This window comes from Mytilus californianus, unplaced genomic scaffold, assembly GCF_021869535.1.
Source record: "Mytilus californianus isolate M0D057914Y unplaced genomic scaffold, xbMytCali1.0.p SCAF_3, whole genome shotgun sequence".
Classification (NCBI taxonomy): domain Eukaryota; kingdom Metazoa; phylum Mollusca; class Bivalvia; order Mytilida; family Mytilidae; genus Mytilus; species Mytilus californianus.
In genome coordinates, this window is record NW_026262679.1 from 52,825,045 (window position 1) to 52,837,359 (window position 12,315).

Consider the following 12,315-nt stretch of genomic DNA (forward strand, 5'->3'; position numbering starts at 1 on the left):
TGCGCCTATATTCATCAAACTCACCTTGCTTGTATAACCAGATTTTTCTTTCGAAGGACAAACAAGCAGGCATTTGTGCATTTATTAACCCTATTACTGGACAATGATACCTTATTTGAAACAATAATGCTAGACTGACTCCATAATACGGTACAAAATTTATCAGTCGATAAATGATCATTAAGCCCGAGTCTCCCATAACAAACAAAAGGGCGTAGCCCTAGGGCTGATATGGGTCGAGGGCTGATACCAGGGACAATATGGAAAATGCCATGTAATGATCTATTTATCACATGTTTCAGTTATTGTTTCTGATTGACAGGTTTACCTAAAGTTACATTCGGAGGCTCGTTATTGGTATTTGAGGGCTAATATCGATATTGGCCCAGAGTACAAATAAACGACTCCAACTTCCGTCTATTACTGGACATGCAAAAACGTACTTATTAATACAAATTAAAGTAGCTCTAAACTGTAATTTGTACAAACATTTTGGATTTTGGAATTAGCCACATTTAGCAAGTAATCGTTAAAATCTCCTGTAATAATAATTGGATCAAAATTAATATCATTAACGGCAGGCTCAATTGAACTTTCAATTTTTATCCATATCTGATTGTTGCTTTTTGGTGGCACATAGAAAGTTCCTTATAATACGATTTTCTTATTCATTTTCAGCTGAATCCATATAACCTCAACAGCAGTCACTTCATTACGTCTCTTCGAATGAATATTTTCTTTTACGTTAAATGAGCCCTCACCCACTGTTTATGGGACCACTATCTTTCCTGGAGAGTGTCTGGTAGTTTAAAAGTTCAACTGAGTCTGACGGATTATAACTGTTCAACCAAATTTTAGTAAATGACAATATATAAAAATCTTCGTACTCAGCAGCAATAAGATCAAGTTTGCACATTTTAATGTAAAACGGCAATTGCAGTTAAATACATTTCATTTAAACTGATACTATCTAAAGCACTTTCGAAGCTAATACTATGATCGTCATTATCGTTGGATAGTTGATGAGGACCAGGATTTTTGTCAATTCTAGAAAACAAAACCACGTTTTTATTTAGCAAGATATTGTTCTATCAGTCCGTATGATTGTCTAATTCATAGTAGTATTTTCAACGTGAATTTCTTCGATTCATATTCGCTTTTATAATTCCCCTTTAAAAAGGTTGTTTAGTTTCTTCTACACGTTACAATTTATTCATGACCCGTATAACATACCGTGCTTTATGGGAAATTTTAAAACTTCTACCTCGCAACACTTCCTTGTGTATTTCCCAACAATGAAATTTAACATTTATCATATTCAAAAATCTTTAAAAAAATTTAAAATGTCTTATACTCAATAGTCCTATGCATAGTTAATTATATCTATTATGAATCGCCCCAAATAAAGAACAAGCTAAAATTAAGAAGTTGTGGTATTATTGCCAATGAGAAAACTATCCACCAAATTCGGGTTGGGGCACTTACCATGTAATGAGTTGTGGGGATTAGCTGCTGGAATAGGTCACTATTTCAAGTATTGTGATATGTTATAAGATCGAGAAATTGAGTTGAAATATATGACAAGATTGCTGATTGAGTATTTGAAACTAATCAGATGTCGATTTTCTTCACAGATTCCATTAAACCACAGACCTATATGCATCAGATGTTTGTCAAATCTATTAATCTCTCAATGAAGTCGCGTAATCATGATAGTATAAGTTAGATATTTTATCAAAAGGTATATGATAGGGTATACATTTTTTGCTTTCCAAAATATATGAAAAGTGGTGGGTACTGAATGTCTCAGCTACTCACCTCTTCCATAAAAGGATCAAAGTGCCCTCCCCCCTCTACCGCGGGCAACTACGTAGATGAAAGCAACTATATATCAGTAGTGAGCAAAACCTATAACGTAAAATAATCTATAAAAGCACCCGACATGGCAAAATCTAAAATCAATTAGATAAATAGAAAGCAACTTTCAAGTAAGCAACCGTCCCATTTTCAAAAGTTTGTCCTCATTTTTCAAAAAAAATAAATGAACTTTAAAATATCTTCTGTCGCAATGTCAATAATTTATTCAAAAACAAAATATGGCACAAAAACTAAATTGATAAAAACGATACAACGGAAGGATTTACAAAAATGACATATTTTTTTATACGTTAAGATTTTTTGTCGTTATATTAAGTGGTAATACATTTGACGGTTGCCGTTATTTTTGTATTTGATGCATGTAACCGTTTTGCGACACATATTGAAGGCACAGGACAAAGTTTTTATTTCTGTAAGTTTAAAGTATAGTTTTTGTCTGCATATATTGCAGAAATTCATTGCATCGAAACTATTATTTGGTGAAAGAATGCTATATTTGTATATCTGTAATCTTTACTCCATGTAAAACTAAAAAGATTACTTCAGAAAATGTCCAGAAAACGAAAACGTGTTCTTCCCTGCATTGAATTTTCTGATGTCATAACCTTTAACTGCGATAAAATGTTTTGATAATGTAAAATTACCTAAAAATGGTTCTATAACACGCTCCATTAAAATTGATATTACCGATTTATTACTAATTAAAATATAAGAGGAAAATTGTAAAGACTTGAATGAAGTCGTACGCTTCTTATATATCGAAATATCTACTGAATAATGATACGTATGAAATGTCGAAATCAATGATACAGTGAAACTTTTTGATCACGCAAAGTTGTCGCCGAATGTTAACTAAGCATATAACACACCTTGATCTGTAACGATAACAAAAACATTATATTCGCAAATAGTGGAGAATGTCATCTTTTTAAATTAAACGTTGAGTTTGTCCGCTATGACAGGAAAAATATATATTTCCTCGTAGGCTTAGTCGAGTTATCGATGCATTATATTTGTAAGATTCAGTCGAAGTTAGTCGCACTTTTGTTTATCTTATCCCTTCAAGAGATGACACCAAATAAACTAACATCATGTTCGTCGAAAATTACAATGACACAACAAGTCAATAGTGTTCGTCATTGAATATCTTGACCTCTCAAAAAGATATATTGCCAGTTAACAAAAACTAATTTGATATCGTTCCGAATATCAATTGGAAGAAATAAATCTTTTTATGCATCTAGGGTGCATAATATTTACTTCTGTATCTTGTAATTGTACTTTATCATGGTTGGAGCGATTTCTATACTGTTGAAGAGCAAGATGCTAAACAGTTTAATATACTGGTAGTCAGTGTTGGTAGACAAGTCGCCGAGATTAGTTCAGGACTATAATCCAGGGCTTTAACACTGGAATCATATATCATGCATTGATTCTAATATTTGAGAAATTTGCAATCGCAATAAAGTTCTAAAACATTGAGTTGTAAAGATATTAAATCGGTTCAAAGATGTTCCTCAAGCATTTTAGGGCCACTTTACGATACTTTGAATTACAACTCTTCAACATTTAACATTTTCGAAATTAAGCATATTTTGCGCGTTTCTGACGAAAAGGGCTTCACATACGTCAAATAAATTCGTTATCTAGTTATTTTGTATTACAAACAAGTGAGACGACAGAAACCGAGCAATCAGAATACGACATGCATGAGAAAGACGGCCAACACCATTGCCAAAAGAAAACATACATGCAGCAATCCACAATAATAGTACAAAAAAATATAGTTTAAGAGAAATGAACTCCACCAGAAACGGTTGGGAGCTCTTGTGATCGGGAGGGTAAGGAACACTTTGTGTTTCTCTACGGGGTATAGGTACTTGTCAAGTACTAGCTTGTGGGATGAGCCGCATGAATAGGTAAATTTTTCAAGCTTCATAATTTGTGCCTAGCCACGGTATTACCAGTTTCATGAGGAACCTAGTTTAAAATTGGGCTTATTGCAAATTTATCCAGTACATATACTCGGGAAGAAACACCCCGTCAAGTTATTATGAATAAAGGCAACAGTAGTATACCGCTGTTCAATATTCATAAATTGATTAAGCGAAAACAAATCCGGGTCACAAACAAAAACCGAGGGAAACACATCATGACATATTTGTTGAAATAACAGCGTTATCGGCCTTTGTGTATATCGACCTTGAAGTATTAGATGGTGGCTTTTCGACTTGAATTACGACAGTTTTAATTTATGAAGTACATAATTAACGTATGTGATGCGTTGAGTAATCTAAACTTGTTTGTATCTAGTTATGAAATGTGCTTGTATAGTCGCCGTGATATGAAATTGACACCGGTTTTTTTATCAAACATTTTAAAACTATCAATCGCGTTCTTTCGAGATGACTTTTTTTTACTTAGCGGAACCTAAAATATTCCCCAAAACCACAACTGACCTACCTTTTATTGTGATTAATCGTTTAAAAAATATTTGATTAAAAAATCCAGTGCCAATAACAGGACGGCGACTATAGTAGTTGGGTTTTTTTATTTGTCATTTTACATTAATGATTCTTGTCTCTACCACACATAACTTGCGAAGCGTAACAATTAATTTGAAGTAGTTAACCCAATTGCATCTCATATATGCATTTTATAAGTTGTATTTAAGTTTCATTTATAATTCTAATTCTGAAAATTCTATAGAGCAGATAATTTTGAATTTTAAACACCTTGAAATTCCATCAATATTTGCTGGTACACATAATTTCCAATTTAAATAAAACAACACTAAGGCCACACCAATTTGATTCTTAGTTCTTTGGATTTTTCGTTACAGTTTTGGAGAAATTAACTTTTCAATAAAAAAAAAATAATTACCGCTTCTTCAATTTTTGGTCCACATGCCACACCAATATTAGTTTTTCCTTGAAAATTTACGCTTTTCTGTTGCATATAATGGTCCGATCGTTTCAAACGCACGTGTGATAAATCGATTTGTAAACAAAAGGTCAAAAATCGGTATGCCAACATGCAGTTGTGTCAGCTCATTGCCGTGGACAAGAACTTTACCGCCAAAAAAGTAGCGAAAGAAAAGTGTTATACCATCTTCACAAATAAAACGAAGGGCAATTAAAAATCATTCAATAAAATCTATAAGAAATTAAAGGAACCATCTGATAGAAGCTATTAATTTCTTTGTGTTTGAATTATATTCAATTTATATACTATTTGGCCGCATTTACTTAGTGAAATAAACATTGCAATTATTATGTTCATTACCACATAGTATATGATATCTACAATCATTTTCGAATCAATACATAGCATAGGAGGGTACTCAGACTTGTAATAAAAACAGGATTCGAAATTTTACCTACCGAATTAAACTTATTACCGTGTTTGTACGTACATAAGCAACACGACGGGTGCCACATATGAAGCAGGATCTGCGTATCCTTCTGGAGCATCTGAGGTCATCCCCGGTTTTGGTAGGGTTCGTTTCGCTCAGTCTTTGATTTTCTACTTTGTGATTTGTATACTGTTTATCTTTCGATCGTGTTTCATTTTTTCCATGACATTGTAATTTTGTTTTCGACTTATGAATTTGAATATCTCTTTGGGAGCTTTTTGTCTCTTTTCCAATACAACTGTGCATCTGTTTGTTTGGGTCTGTTGTATATTTTGGAAGCAGTTGTAAAAATAGAAGTCCCTGTTTGGCTATCTAATATCTATTTTCAAATTATAAAATACCGAAGAAGAAAAAAAATCACTACTTAAGATGTTGAGTACATTTTACTAGTATTTGCATCATCGCAGATTCAAAATCTAAATTGACCCCAAATACCACACTTCGGTACTGGCATAATTTAACGCATACTGTTCTCCATTGATAGAAAAAAAAATTACTAAGAAACTGAGGTTTCAACTTTCTCAGGCAATGTTGACTTCAAATGAATTTGGTAAGTCTTATTATGCCCCTTTCAGTCATTTAAGTACTCGCATATATGACTATTTAAGCATTCTTGGATTTCAAATATTTGGATTTAAGCGTCCCTTATAAAAGTAAGCCGTAAAAACGCTTAGGACGCACGAAATTTATAAATTTTTATTTTCATTTGCAAGTGATACCGGCATACATGTATTTATCTAAAAAATTCTGTTCCAACGTAGGGTCATTGATATCTTCCGACATTTAATTATAGATCGCGTTCTTTAGAATTTATTGTGAATATATAATTACCTTATCGAGCAGTTTATATTACGTAATTAACATACAACGACGATCGTGTTTTGGGTTTTTCTCTGCGGGAGCAAAAGCATATCTATGATGAAAGTAGGATACCATACAAGATTTAAAACTAACACATCTTCTTTATATCATTACACACCTCAAATAAGTAGTTTCATTTTGATGCAAGCTAAAAACAAAAATTTAGAGTAGTATTTTAAAAAATTCGGCATAACATTTGACTGTATCAAATGTATCAACAATGAAAGCGAACTCCAAGGCAAATATATACGCTTTTTCATATTCTGTGCCTTGATTTGTCACTGTGTATACAGCTTTAAAGGTATGCCAAGTTCATATGCAATAACGAGTTTACATTAATAATTAGGTACATGACTTTTCTGTAAAATAGGTCTACAAATTTCCTATAAATTTCTAAAGATCACTTTATCAATGGAAAATAATTCAAATAAGGGATATTAGCTTACTAATAGAATAAAAATTACAAGTACAATATAAATGACAAACGATATAAACATCTTATTGTATTATCCCCTCTCCTTAGTACAGTGTCATTTTAATCAGGAGTATTCTATTTTAAGAGTTTAATGGACCGTCTAACCTCATAGCTGAATATTACCCTTATTATAGAGTAAAGATAATAATATCATTATAGAATTGTCGTGTAGTTTTCGCATGTTCGCTTCTTTTTGTTAAGAAAGTAATAAAAGTGTGACCTTAAAATTTTTTTTATTATTGTTTTTTCGTTATCCTAATTGGGAACAGTTATGATAAAAAAAAAAAGTAAAAACCAAAATACCGAACTATAATGTAAATTCAAAAAGTGGGAAGGCCATAAAACCTTTATTTGCCGAATGTCTGCAAATGAAAAGTTGTCAAAGGAAACAGAAAAGGAGAAACACACTCTTTTTGATGCAATGGATCTGCAGCAAGATAGTCCGTCTTCATGACGATTCGATTCAATATCTATATATAACTTAAAGGCACTAATCATTCATCGTGCATTGCTTATAACTTGCTGAACTTGCAAATACAAACTTACTTTTGCTGCGTTACACGAGTCTGATTGTGATGTTCCTTTTATTAGTATAAAGAAGGATAAACGATGATATGTTTGTGAAGAAGAAAGCATTTTCGGTGTCGATACGGTTTGTATCCTGCGTCCGAGAATGAATTAATAGAAAGTATACAACTTTACTTTAAGCACAAACTGGAAAAGCATTATTGTAGTAATTAAATTGCAGTTAAGAGTCAAAAGACAGGGTAAATAAAATATAATTTTCAGGAGCTCACTCGGTGTTTCTTATGCTATGCGCGCTACTAGTTGTTGTACAGCGGATTTGGTTTAGAAGCAAGTTTTGTTAACGATTCCAAACCCTAAAAAGATCAGTGCCTTCATGATGCTACAAAACTTTTAAGAAGCAGTTTAGTTTAAACATATTTTATTTGCTTAAATATGCAAAAGGGATGAGACACAATTTAGAGAAGCAGTTAACGATAGTTCGCAATTTTAAATTATGTCAATGCTATTGTGCAAATGATGTACAGATCACGATAAAAACAGGACACGATACGGCGTCTTCTTTCTTCGTAATTGACAAGAAAGATTATTAAGCGTTGAAAGAAACCCAAACAGATATCAAATTTATCCAACTAACTGGTTCGGATATTACATCAGATCTGTTGTTCTCAGAGCCTTCATTGTAGAACCCAGCTTAATTGTCAAACAAAGTTGACTACGATGATTATCTTGATTGACATGTAAGTATCAATGTTCAATATCATGTGGCGTTTTATGAAATCCTTTGTTATTCATGCTTTCATAACCCTCTCTGTTATAAAATATAATTAAATAACTTTATTCAAAATCTAAATATTTCCACGAAATCTGGATGATTTTGATAATATGCCACTTAATGCTCATCTGTTTTTATTTATTTTTTATAAATAGAAGGAATCTTTTGATAAACAATAACATTAAAAAAAGACAATATATGAGGAGAAATTTATTGTTGAAGTGTGCATCTGGTACAGTAAAATTGGTACCGTTAAAGTCATAAGTTACTTGTCATCCCTTCTTACAGAAACCATTAAGTTGTTGGTTTATAAGCTCTTCATCGAGCATCCACGAAGAAACATTAATTGTCGAAATGCGCATATGGTGCAGAAAAATGGTACCGATTTATGTTATTATTGTGTATCAAAAAGAACTATGAATAAAATGTGATGCAGGGTATACTTCAATGAGACAGCCACCCAAAGAAGATAAATATACAAATTATATCTGGAAGGCAACAAAGTCGTCAACAATCGACAATATATCAAGCTCTAATTCATCACTAATCTTTAAAGTTTTGAATAAATTGTAAAAAGAAACAATCGAAGACCTGCAAAAAAACACCTAGTTCTCTAAATATGAAAAAAATACATTTAACATACCAACAAGCAAGGGTCTTGACGAAAATAACATGAATAAGTATCAGGGTTGAACTAAAACCAAAGCACATTGTACATCTTTGATGAACACAACAACTGTGTGTGCAAAGCGGTATAACTCATTCATCAATTTCTTAAACTTCATATGCTTTAATACAACAGTTGTGTAATATAAGAATAAGAGTTCTTTCGCAGCATTTTTTACTGGATTTACCTTCATCAGGAATGCTCCAATCTAAACATACTCAACAAAGTTTCGACCTAAAGGGACAAAACAAATAGCCTAATACATATTAGGTCATCTTTGTCTAATGGAGTTGGAACATTAGTTTCTTAATACTTTCTCCATTCATGAACAGAAAAATTTAGAAAAGTACATTATAAATTATGTCTCTACCGAAGCACTGTTCTAACCATGAGCACTACGATGGTTGCATCATATGGAGTAGGGTCTGCTTATCTCTCGGTGACCACAGATCACCTTTGGAGTTTTTGTGGGTTCGTTTTACTCAATCATTGGTTTTCAAACTGGTGTATTATTGACTGTATGTTTATCGTTTTTCTTTCTTTTTTTGCCATGGCTTTGACAGATTTTGTCGAGTTGTCAGTTTTGAATGTCCCATTTGTGTCTTCCACCTACTGTCAACTTCGGTTTACATAACCGTTTCTCGATGAAATGATATTGGGTATTTACTTTTGATGAAGGCCATAATTGTATATTATTGCTATTATTACTCTCATTATTATTATTAATATTATTATTATTAATATTTTCATCATATGTGTTGGGAGTTTTTATTTATAATATTTGGAGAAATACCAGTCCATTTTTTTATTTACTTTTGTGTTTTGTGTTTGTACTCATTTAAAGGCTAATTCTGATTTCTTCATAATATAAAGTTGTATTTCAACTTTACAAAATTGCTTTACATAATTATGTAGGCGATCACCACTGGTTTAAAATTACTTGAACATATATGATTCTATATTGATTTTATTTCAACTACAAATTTATTTTGACACCAAAACGGTAGATAACATTTTTTTTGTCAAGTTACCAAAATACAGGAAATAGTAATATTGATTGACTTTTTAACCATAAAACAATTCAAGAAAGAGACTTTGATTAAGTAGTGTTAATGCAAATAACGACGAGCTAGATGATTTCAATTGGATATTTGCAACATTCTACAACTGAATCGCGGAAAGGTAAAAGCACAGGATAATACAAATAGATTGGAAAAAGTAAATTTTTGTTTGAACTTGTTTTATGCTTTAATTATGTTAAAAGATATTTCAAAAATATGTAAATATCAGATTGGGTCTATATTTTGCATGTCACTTTCTTTATTATGTGACAAACAGTGCAACATTGCAGTTCCAGAAGATTCCAAAGAATTCGTTAAGGAAGCTGACTACAGTAGTTTAAGCGAAGTTCCACAGACGGTCAACCGTGATATAACCGTTCTGAATCATAGGAGAAATGATTTTCAAAATATCTGCAATATTTTTATTTAAAAGATTTAGATTTATACAAAAAATAAAGTTGGCTGAAAACAAACTTCAGAAAATTTAAGATAATGCATTCTTTGGATTAAGTGTATTAATTATTTTTGAATATGTCAGAAAACATTTTGGGTTTGTTAACTGTCTATACACCCAAAATATTTTTACCGATTGAAAATTTGACCGTTTTGACATACGACGGAATATACAAGAACAATAAACGACGTGTACCATAACCCTGATGAAGCATTTGCTGTTTATAAAAATGGTATATTTGCCATTCGATCTGGCCCCCAATCCAGATTTTGGACAAAGTTTTCAAAACTTGAAAAACCTGAAATCGTTAATATTCGATCGTTGCTTTTTAAAATAACTGCGAGAAAACACATTTATACTTTATAGGAAATAGATTTGCATTTTCTAACGGGAGACAAATCGATGAGCTGAATACATTTTTTTAACAAATCCATCGCATTTAAACGTTTGACTATTCCTTTATTCCAGTGTGATATAGGCTGAAGGAAGAAAATGATGATCATCATAACGAACAAAATTATCATTCTTCTAACAACATCATATATTTGCCACGTTCGTTTGAAAAATTTATTTTGAGTAATTTATTAAGCTATGATATCCTAAGATATTTCATGAATCTTCACGGAAGCAATTTGACTCACCTTGATGTTTCTTTCAGTTATTCAAATAACATTGTTCTTTTTGAAGGAAATGCTTCATACAAAACTGACACTTTAGTCTTAGATGGCCATTTCCATGCAGCACTGTACCAAATAGAGCTAGTAAGTTTCATTAATGTGAAAACTTTATTGTGGAGAATGCTAATTTGCTTTATACAATGTTCCCTTTGGATAATATGTTCTTTAAAAGATTCATAGTTTTGTTCATAAAATTGAAATATCTCGAACATTTGGATATGTCTGCAAATTAACTCTGAACTTTGCCACATGAATTATTTCTTGATTTGGAACATCTATCTGAATTGCATTTGTCAGATAATTTGTTTCAGTCCGTTCCTACTGAGATATTTTTTTGTAGTACTATCAAACCACTTGACCTTCGCAATAACTTACAATAGTAGATTATGATACACGTGTTTGGGCGGATTCAATGAACAAAAACATAGTTGTTCCTTATTTATCGATGGCAATGCATATGAATGTAAATGTGATAATTTGGATTTTATTAAGTGGATACAAGAAACTAAAGTAAATCTAGACAACAGATCATTCAAATGTACACTTTTAAACGATACCGTGTTAACTGTAATCGAAGCATATGAAAAGATGCATGATTTATTTTCCCACTACCGAAATTCAACATGTTCAATATGGCTGACAGTTTCTTGAACTTTGTTGGAACCGGTATTATTTTCGTTGTTTTACTAATTATTTACAGTAAAGGCTGGAAAATAGTTGGGTTTTTTCTACCACAAATTCCGAAAAATGGTTGAAAAGAAATATGCTTAAAGTTACACTTAGGATGTTTTCGTTTCATATGGAGAGGAATGCATACCTTGGATTACAAAGTATCTTATTTTAAGATTAGAGAACGAGTGGAAACTTAAGATATGCTGAAAAGATCGCGACTTTTTATTCGGAGAGTCATTTTTTGATACCGACAGAGGCAGAAAGCATTGAAATTAGCAGACATGTTATAGCTATACTTACTCCAAAATTCAAAACCTCACATGACTGTCTTTTCGAAGTTGAAAGTATGAATCATGAAATAATGATGAAAAACATAGATAGAAAACATTATCGTCATATCAGAAGACATGACCATAAAAGACATTCCTGTTGAACTTGCTAATATTTGGAATTATGTAATCATTATTCAATGGCCAGATAACTATGATGACCTTGATGTCACATTGCAAAAACTTAAGAAGTGGACTAGCAGTGATTTGTTTCAATTAAACATTTGAAACCGTTTTAAGGATGTAATGAGTTCAGAATTAGGAATTTTTGTCAGATATTCGTACTCCTTGGGGTATTTCCTATGATACAGGGTAAAATATTTTGCCCATATCATCCACTTTTCTTTTCATAGAAGACTTCAATAGCTCATAAAAGGTCTTACCAAAATTTAAGCAGATTCTAGATTTCTTTTCTTACAATTTGAGACCGAAATAATGTCAATGCTAAATATAAAGGTAAAAGTCCGAGTCTGCCTTTTCACGCCATTTTTCTAAAAATTAAATATCTCGAAAAGGAGATCCATAA

General features: G+C 31.9%; 1 pseudogene; it reads left to right on the forward strand.

Moving 5' to 3' along the window:
* The first annotated feature begins 9,850 nt into the window (after positions 1 to 9,850).
* Positions 9,851 to 12,017, forward strand: LOC127733524 (toll-like receptor 4; annotated as a pseudogene).
* The last annotated feature ends 298 nt before the right edge of the window (positions 12,018 to 12,315 follow it).